Consider the following 8,366-nt stretch of genomic DNA (forward strand, 5'->3'; position numbering starts at 1 on the left):
TCCACTGAGCTCCAAATGACCAAAGTATAGCCATCTCACTCATAACAAATTCCCCTAGAGTCTTAGGATTTGGTATTAAAAGGACTTCTTATAACCAGAAAGAAAGCCTGGTGCTGAATAGATGTGTGTATCCCATTGCACCATTGATGTTAAACATTGCAATGGTAATAGATTGCACCACTTGCAGATATATGGTGGAAGTCAGATGCAGAAAGGGTTAAAGTACCTGTATCCTTTATTGCAGTTTAATGTGATTTTCTCCATTGTTCCATGTGAAGAAGAAAAAGCTCTAAATACTTCTAGAATATTCCCTAGGGCCAATTACTTTGTTAATGGACAGTGAAGTTTGAGGATGCACTCTTTGCAAAGAAAGCTAAGTTTACTAGGACATGGGTTACAGCACCATCCCCACTCTCCTCTCTCTTTTCTAATATTAATCTCATAAAAGCTATAGTTGAGTTTCTTAGACATTACTCATTTTAGGAAAAAAAAAAGAAAACTTCTTTGGGATAATCACTCCTTGTAGAGATCAGCCCTCCTAGAAAACTTTAACATACTCTTAATTAAGAATTATTAACTTCATTCCATGCAATACTGCATGGACGATTCATGGCAGCATACTCGTGGGTGCATGAAGACAGTAACAGTGAAAACTTTCTAGGTCTTTTGTTCACGAATTCCAGAAAGCCAACAAGGACTTTGTTCAATAGTCTCTAAAGTGCTGTGACTAATCAAAGTATTTTCAGTTTTTCAATCTATGAATTTAAAGGGCTGGAAATTTATAAGCAACAGCTAAAAATATTGACGTACAAAAACTTCATTAAGCTCTGCACTTAACTGTCAAATACTAGGCGAAAATATATAGCAGATACCTTTCTTCTGTGATTCTATTCCTTTTGAACTCTTTCCTTAATTACCTCTTCTAAGTCATCCTCTTTCTTCTGGTAAAAATTATTGTTTGAAATAGTTATGCACTGGAGCCTTTTAGAGAAGGCACTGCATAAGGCAGATAAGCAGTAATTTGCTAAAAAGCTAATTTATCAAGACTCAGTAGGGCATGACCCCATAGGACATGCCATTCGTTGTTTATACCAGATGAGTGCTTTGGCATAACTATGTCCTAGAAAGAAAACGTTGCTCCTGGTTTATAGAATCAGTCCATAAAAATTCAGCTACTGTTAAGATTCCTTAAAAACAAGCCAATAAATATAACGTGCCACTGGGAACACTTAATAGCAATCCCACGAGTAGTAGTATAGAATAAGAATGTACTTTCCGTGACATTATGACCCTAAAAGATGATGTCACCATTCAGCTAACTCCATAGCATAATCTGGAGAAATATGTGCCAGGCCAGGCACTCTGCACCCTTGCCTCACTTATTCCTCACAACCCCATGAGAAAGATGATATTTTCCTCATCTTAGCAATGATGAAAAGAAACCTGTTTCACAAATCTAGAAGTATCTCTAACTCGAAAAAAGAAGCGAGCACCAACAGGACAGGGAACATGGCTCTCACTTTCAAAACGGTTTTTTAAGAAATTTGTGGAATGAGTGAATGAGTTAACAATCTTTAATCTTCCCCATTCCCTGACAATCGTATCCAAACCTTCTTTTCCTCTTATATTTCTTACAAAGGTAATGGCACCTTTTTTCCTGGTAACTCAAGTCTGAAATCTAGGCATTATCTTCCACATTGTATTTCATTTACTCTTCTGAAGCCCAAATGTAATTGATGACCACATAGGGTAACTTCCCTCTCCTAGAGTACTGTCATAGTCTTCCCCTCTTCTCTAGTCCAGCTGTAATTGATGTAGGTCAAATCCATATCTTCCTTTTCTGGACTACTAGACTTGCTTCCTAAATGGTGTCTGTGCCTCCAGTTTTGAAATCCTCCATTCCATCTCTCATATCATGCTGTTATCTTCTGAAACACAAACCTACTGCTGTTATTTATAGGTTTAGAATCATTCATTAATTTCTCTTTATCCAGACAATTGTGGTTATAAGGCAGACAACAACAACATCAAAACACCCACAATGGATCCCTTGATTATTAACATTTATTTTGGATTCTGTTCCTGTGAGCTTTTCCAAGCACCATTCATTACCAGTTTGCTTCTCTTTACTGTACATTTAACCTCTTCACTTGACTAGAATAGTTCCATTGACATTTAAATATAAAAATAATTTCCATGTTAATAAATAATTCAAATACTTGACCCAGGAGGAACCTAATTTTACTCTCCTCTTTGTAAGCAATTGTCTGCCTCCTGCTCATTTCTCATGCTTCCCCAGCCTGACTTTTGCTACCTTTATTCCTCTGAAACTTTTCTCACTAAGGATGCCATTGACCTCCCTGTTGCTAATTCCAATGATCACAACTCATCTTCCTTGACTTCTTAGCAAACTGTGACAGGTGTTTACCACTATTTTCCTTCTTGAAAGATTCCCTTCCTTCAGCCTTGTGACATCACACTCTCGTCATTTTCCTTCCTTCCCTCTGGTTTTCTAATATTTTTAATTGTAGCCTCTTTCTCCTCTACCAGGCCATTGAATAATAGAGTTTCTCAGAGCACAGCCATAAACTCTGTTTACATGACATCTCTATTTGATGTCTGGAAGTAAATCCAAGTACTTGTTGAACACTTACTATGTATTAAGTACAGTGCTGAGAAATTTTTTTAAAAAGCAGCCCCTGCCTGCTACGTTACCAATTATGGCTTTAGCTTTGCTGTAGTCTGCCTCCTGTAAGTGTAAGATTTATTTAGATAGCCGATCATAGAATTGCTCCCACTTTTTGACAACACTCCTGTCTAGAGCAGACCTTTGCTTTCTTGGATCCACCCCCAAATCCTTCAACCGAACCTCGAATTCTATAACAGATCTTTTCTAACACTTCTTACCGAGATACTCATGGTTCCCCATGTTGTGTGTCCTACTTTGCTGTAATTTTATAAACCCAACTTGTTCAACTATAAGTGCATTTCCAATGATCTGTGGATAGAGAGCATTGATAATGCTAAGCATTTTAAGTGGATTACTTTATTTAATCTTTACAGCAAGTCTATAAATTTTAACAACTGTTATCATTATCTTTCTCCTATACATGTAAGCAAACTGAGGCTTAAAGGTGTTAAAAAAAATTTTTATTCAAGATCACATGATCAGTAGTCAGTGGTAGAGGATTTGAATCCAGGCAATTAGAATCTAGAGCTACAGCTTCTAAGACATGCAATAAGCTTCCTCAATAAATATTACTTAAATAGATTGAGTAAATGAATTACCCCTTTCAATTCACCATCCTCTAACCTGATGTAGTTTATTTAACCCAACATATAAAAAATATTATTTTAACATGTGATCAGAATAAAAGTTATTCATGTTTTGCATTCTTTTTTCCAACAGTGTTTGAGATCTGGTGTGTACGTTACATTTATAGCCTCTCTCAATTTGGACTGCCGCATCTCAAGGGCTTAAAAGCCACATGTAGTTAGCACAGCTTTAGAACATTAAAACATTTCTGGCTTTAGGAAATTTAGTCATGGCTTTTTAATTCTAGCGAAAATTGTCACCCACCCAAAACACATGAAGTCAATAACAACAATAGATATTCTCTTCCTTTACAATATACCAAGTAGTTAATTAAATTTCTTCTTTTTATTTTTTAAATTAATTGAAAAATATTTACCTACCTGATAGCTTAGAGACATTTCATTATTTTCTACCTTTGGGTGCAATAGTTCAGCATCACCTTATCTTAAAAACAGTAATGGACAAATTGAATCCAGGGGCTCCCATATGAACTATTTGGTAATGAAAATAAATTGGTATGCTCAGTTCTAAAATATTTAAAAGACAACCAAGATCTCCTGAAAACTTATGATACTTTGATTTCAATTAGGAGGGTGATGGAACTAATAGTCCTCTTTAAAGAAAACCTACGCCTTGGCTCTCTGCTCCCGCCGGTTCCAGACAGCTGTCTCCCCAGGGACACGATGGTGAAGATTGGAATAAACAGATTTGGCCATATTGGAGGCCTGGTCACCAGGGGTGCTTTTAACTCCGGCAAAGTGGATATTGTCACCATCAGTGACCCCTTCATTGACCTTAACTACATGGTCTGCATGTTCCAGTATGATTCCACCCATGGCAAGCTCCATGGCACAGTCAAGGCAGAGAACGGAAAACTTGTCATCAGTGGGAAGGCCATCACCATCTTCCAGGAGCGAGATCCCACCAACATCAAGTGAGGTGATGCTGGTGCTGAGTGTGTCATGGAGTCCACTGGTGTCTTCATGACCTTGGAGAAGGCTGTGGCTCACTTGAAGGGTGGAGTCAAAAGGGTCGTCATCTTTGAACCTTCTGCTGATGCCCCCATGTTCGTGATGGGTGTGAACCATAAGACCTATGAAAACACCTACATGATCGTCAGCAATGCCTTCTGCACCATCAACTGCTTAGCACCTCCAGCCAAGGTCATCCATGACAACTCTGGCATCTTGGAAGGACCCATGACCACAGTCCATGCTGTCACTGCCACCCAGAAGATGGTGGATGGCCCCTCCAGGAAACTGTGGCATGACAGCCATGGAGCTCTCCAGAACATCATCCCTGGGTATACTGGTGCTGCCAAGGCTATGGGCAAGGTCATCCCTCAGCTGAATGAGAAGCTCACTGGCATGGCAGTCTGTGTCCCCACTGCCAATGTTTCAGTCGTGGATCTGACCTGCCATCTGGAGAAAGCTGCCAAACATGAAGACATCAAGAGGGTGGTGAAGAAGGCATTGGAGGGCCCCCTGAAGGGCATCTGGGGCTACACTAAGGACCAGGTTGTCTCCACCGACTTTAACAGTTACATGCACTCTTCCACCTTCGACGCTGGGGCTGGCATTGCCCTCAATGTCCATTTTGTCAAGCTCATTTCCTGGCATAATAATGAATATGGCTACAGCAGCAGGGTGGTAGACCTTATGGTCCACCTGGCTTCCAAGGAGTAAGAGCCCCCAGGGCCACCAGCCCCAGTGAGAGCACAAGAGGAAGAGAGAGGCCCTCAGCTGCTGAGGAGTCCCTGTCCCAACTCAGTCCCCCAGCATACTTGAGAATGGTTCCTCCTTGGCACAGTTTCTATCCCAGAACCCCTGAAGAAGAGGAGGAGCCTAGGGAGCCCTACCTTGTCATGTACCTTCAATAAAGGCCATTGTACACAACCAAAAATAAAAAAAATAAAAAATAAAGAAAACTTACCCCTAATGATAGAGCTGTAAAAAGAAAATGTAACTCTATTACTGTCATGAATATACATTTGTTATAGACAAATTTCCAATTTATCAGAGGTGATAGTTATATTTCAAATGGATTTGAAAAAAAGACCCTTTGATTCACACGTAGAGATACCTTCTTGGCAGACAAAAGCAAAAAGTTATCTCATTTCTGGTGAGCTTTTGTTATCGCTCATAACTAGCATCTGAAAAATGTAACTAGTTTCCACCATTAATTGCCAAGAATAATGTCAGAAAAAAACAGGAGGGCCACAGGCCTTTCTGTGCATGTTAATGTCACATAACATGCACCTAGAATGTACATGTACACATGTATTATTCTGTCTCTGTTGCTTATAACAAAATACCTGGAAATCGGTAATTTATAAAGAAATAATATTTATTGCTTACAGTTTCAGAGGCTGGGAAGTCCAAAGTCTAAGGAACCATCTGGTGAGGTGACCCTACAGCAATGTGGAGTGAACATGGTGAGAATGGTGGAGCAGAAAGAGATCCTCACATGCTCTCCTTTTAAAGCCCCTAGAACCACAGCCATGACCACCATTATATGATCACCTTATTGATCCATTTACTAGAGCACAGTCCTCACAATCTAATCAGCTCTTCAAGGCCCCACCTTTCAATTACCATAATAGGATTTCCTACCTTCTTAACACTGTCACAGTGGGGATTAAGTTTTGGAGGGACATCCAATCCACAGTAACAAACAATGTTGATGCGTTTTTCTTGTTGAAGATCTCATCTTTTGATTTTTTTTAGCCCCACTATCATTCATTCATTATCATTAACTCCAGCTCTTCAGTAATATAGTAGACAAAGGCTATTTATGGAGACAAAATGGAAGTTCATGAGATTGGTGAAAGCCACGAGAAATTTGGAGAGTTTTCCAAAGACTCCTGAGCATAACATGGCCAACACTAGGTGGAAAACGTAAAATTGATTCAAACCTTGCTAACTTTTGATACACTCCCTTTATGAGACATCCTGCCCCAATCCATCTCCAAATGCCCAGTGGCACAGGCACCTAAGGCCAGGAGAGGAGACCTTGGATAAAGAAGCCAGGAAAAGGAGCTCCTGCCATAGAAGAATGTGGGAGGAATTCACCTTATTCTTTCCTACTTTTTTTTTCTTGCCTATGTACCCTAGTTGCTTGGAACTGTACGAGAGGACAGGATGCTAAAACTGAAAGAGTAAAATCTTTCTGGCCAGAGAAACTGGGAAAAGAGGCTTCTGAGAACTAAAGGGTGTGCCAGAAAATTCTAGTAGGAGAGAACTGGAGAAGAGCGTTACTAATTTTCTACTTTAGCTGACACAAGTACTGAGGTCATCCTTAAGTGCTGCATGTGTGGAACATAACCAAAACGCACAGAAAAGACTTTGAAAATTGAACTACAATGCACCTATTATTTGAATTTTTAAATAATGACTATTTCCTTTATAATTTAAAAAAAATGATGAAAAGAAAAGCTGATGCATCTGGAATAAAGTCAAAGAAAAGTAGATTTTAAGGAAAAAGCACTACTAAAGATAGAGAGGAGTACTAAAAGTTCCAAATTTGCGTGAATCTAGTAACACAGTATCAAAATATATAAAGCAAAGATCGTCAGAATCACAAAAAGAAATAGGCAAATCCATAATTATAGTGGGAGACGAGGAAAGCTTTTTAAATAATTTCTGAAACAATCACACGTTTTTATGTTTGTATATTTTAGATGTGTCTCTCATTTATGCATATAGTTGTTTATTTAATTCAGCCTGAAAATCTTTGACTTTTAACTCCAGCCTTTAGTATACTTACATTTAGCATGCATACTGACATATTTGAGCTTAAATCTATTCTTATTAAGTGCTTTCTATTTGCTCCACATTAATTGGGATTCTGTTTGGATTATTTGAGTTTCTGAGAAAAATATCTCATTTTTTCTCATATTAGCTTGAAATGTATATAAGTTTAATATTTTACTAGTGGTTTCTCTAGCTATGAAAGTATGAATTATTGACTCACTAACATCTAATACTAAATGACACTTTTATCTTCTTAAAGGACAGTAGAATTTTGAAGTCCCTTAACCATACCATATGAACTTACTACTCATTTATATGGCATTATTGTCTTCAATGTAAATAAATATAATAAATAATAAATATATAAATAAATATAACTATAAATAAATAAGTATAATTATTATTGTTTTAAGCCAATAATTTAATTTCATTTAGATTTTCCCACACATTCAAACTTTTAATGTTTTTCCTTGGATCTCCCCAGCTTCCATAGTTATCCAATTGCCTGAAAATACAACATAGTACTTCCTTTATTTGCTTTCACTGTCATTCTTTTTCAAAGGCAGCTTTAGTACAATACTCTCAGTTTCTTCGTAGTCCTATAACACTACTCATATCTGTGGCTTGAAGTCTCACATAAGTATTAGAAAGTTCTCAGATATTAGCTTTTCAATTATGGCTACTTCCCCACTCTCTCCCTCTCCTCTTCTTTTTGTATTCTAATATATTAGACCTTTTTATGTCATCATCTATGTCACATGTACTATTTTCTGTATTTTTTATTCTTTTGTCTCTTCTTGCTTTACTCTATTTTCTTCTGACCTTTGTTTCAGTTTCCTAATTGTTTCTTCAGCTATGTCTTATCCAGTCTTAACCCATTTGTTGAGTTTTTATTTTGGTTATTGTATTTTTATATTTTTAAGTTCCATAATTTCCATGTCATTATTTTATTTATTTATTTTTTATTGATTATGCATAGTCATGGGATACAAAATTTACTGTCACCACCCATGTCCAAGATGTGACGACCAGATCAAAGCTACCAGTATGCCCATTACCACAAATTGCCATTATTCCCCATGTCCACCATCCAACTCATCCCCAATCTACCTTCCTCTCCCTGCTTCTACTCCCAGCAACCCTAGCTATGTTCTCTCCCTCTGCAAGTCCAAGGCACCACTGTGGTCTTTCTTTTTTTTCCTTCTTTCTCTTAGCTCCCGTGTAGCTGATGAAATTCTCAATATTTTCTTTTATATCCTTGAACATAGTAAATATAGCCGTTTTACATTTTATGTAGG

The 8,366-nt window shown here is 37.8% G+C and overlaps 1 pseudogene; it reads left to right on the forward strand.

Annotated features, from left to right (window-relative positions):
- The first annotated feature begins 3,999 nt into the window (after positions 1-3,999).
- LOC134371643 (glyceraldehyde-3-phosphate dehydrogenase-like) lies at positions 4,000-5,001 on the forward strand (annotated as a pseudogene).
- Positions 5,002-8,366: the final 3,365 nt, after the last annotated feature.

The sequence above is a fragment of the Cynocephalus volans genome, chromosome 3 (genome assembly GCF_027409185.1).
Source record: "Cynocephalus volans isolate mCynVol1 chromosome 3, mCynVol1.pri, whole genome shotgun sequence".
NCBI classification, from domain to species: Eukaryota; Metazoa; Chordata; class Mammalia; order Dermoptera; family Cynocephalidae; genus Cynocephalus; species Cynocephalus volans.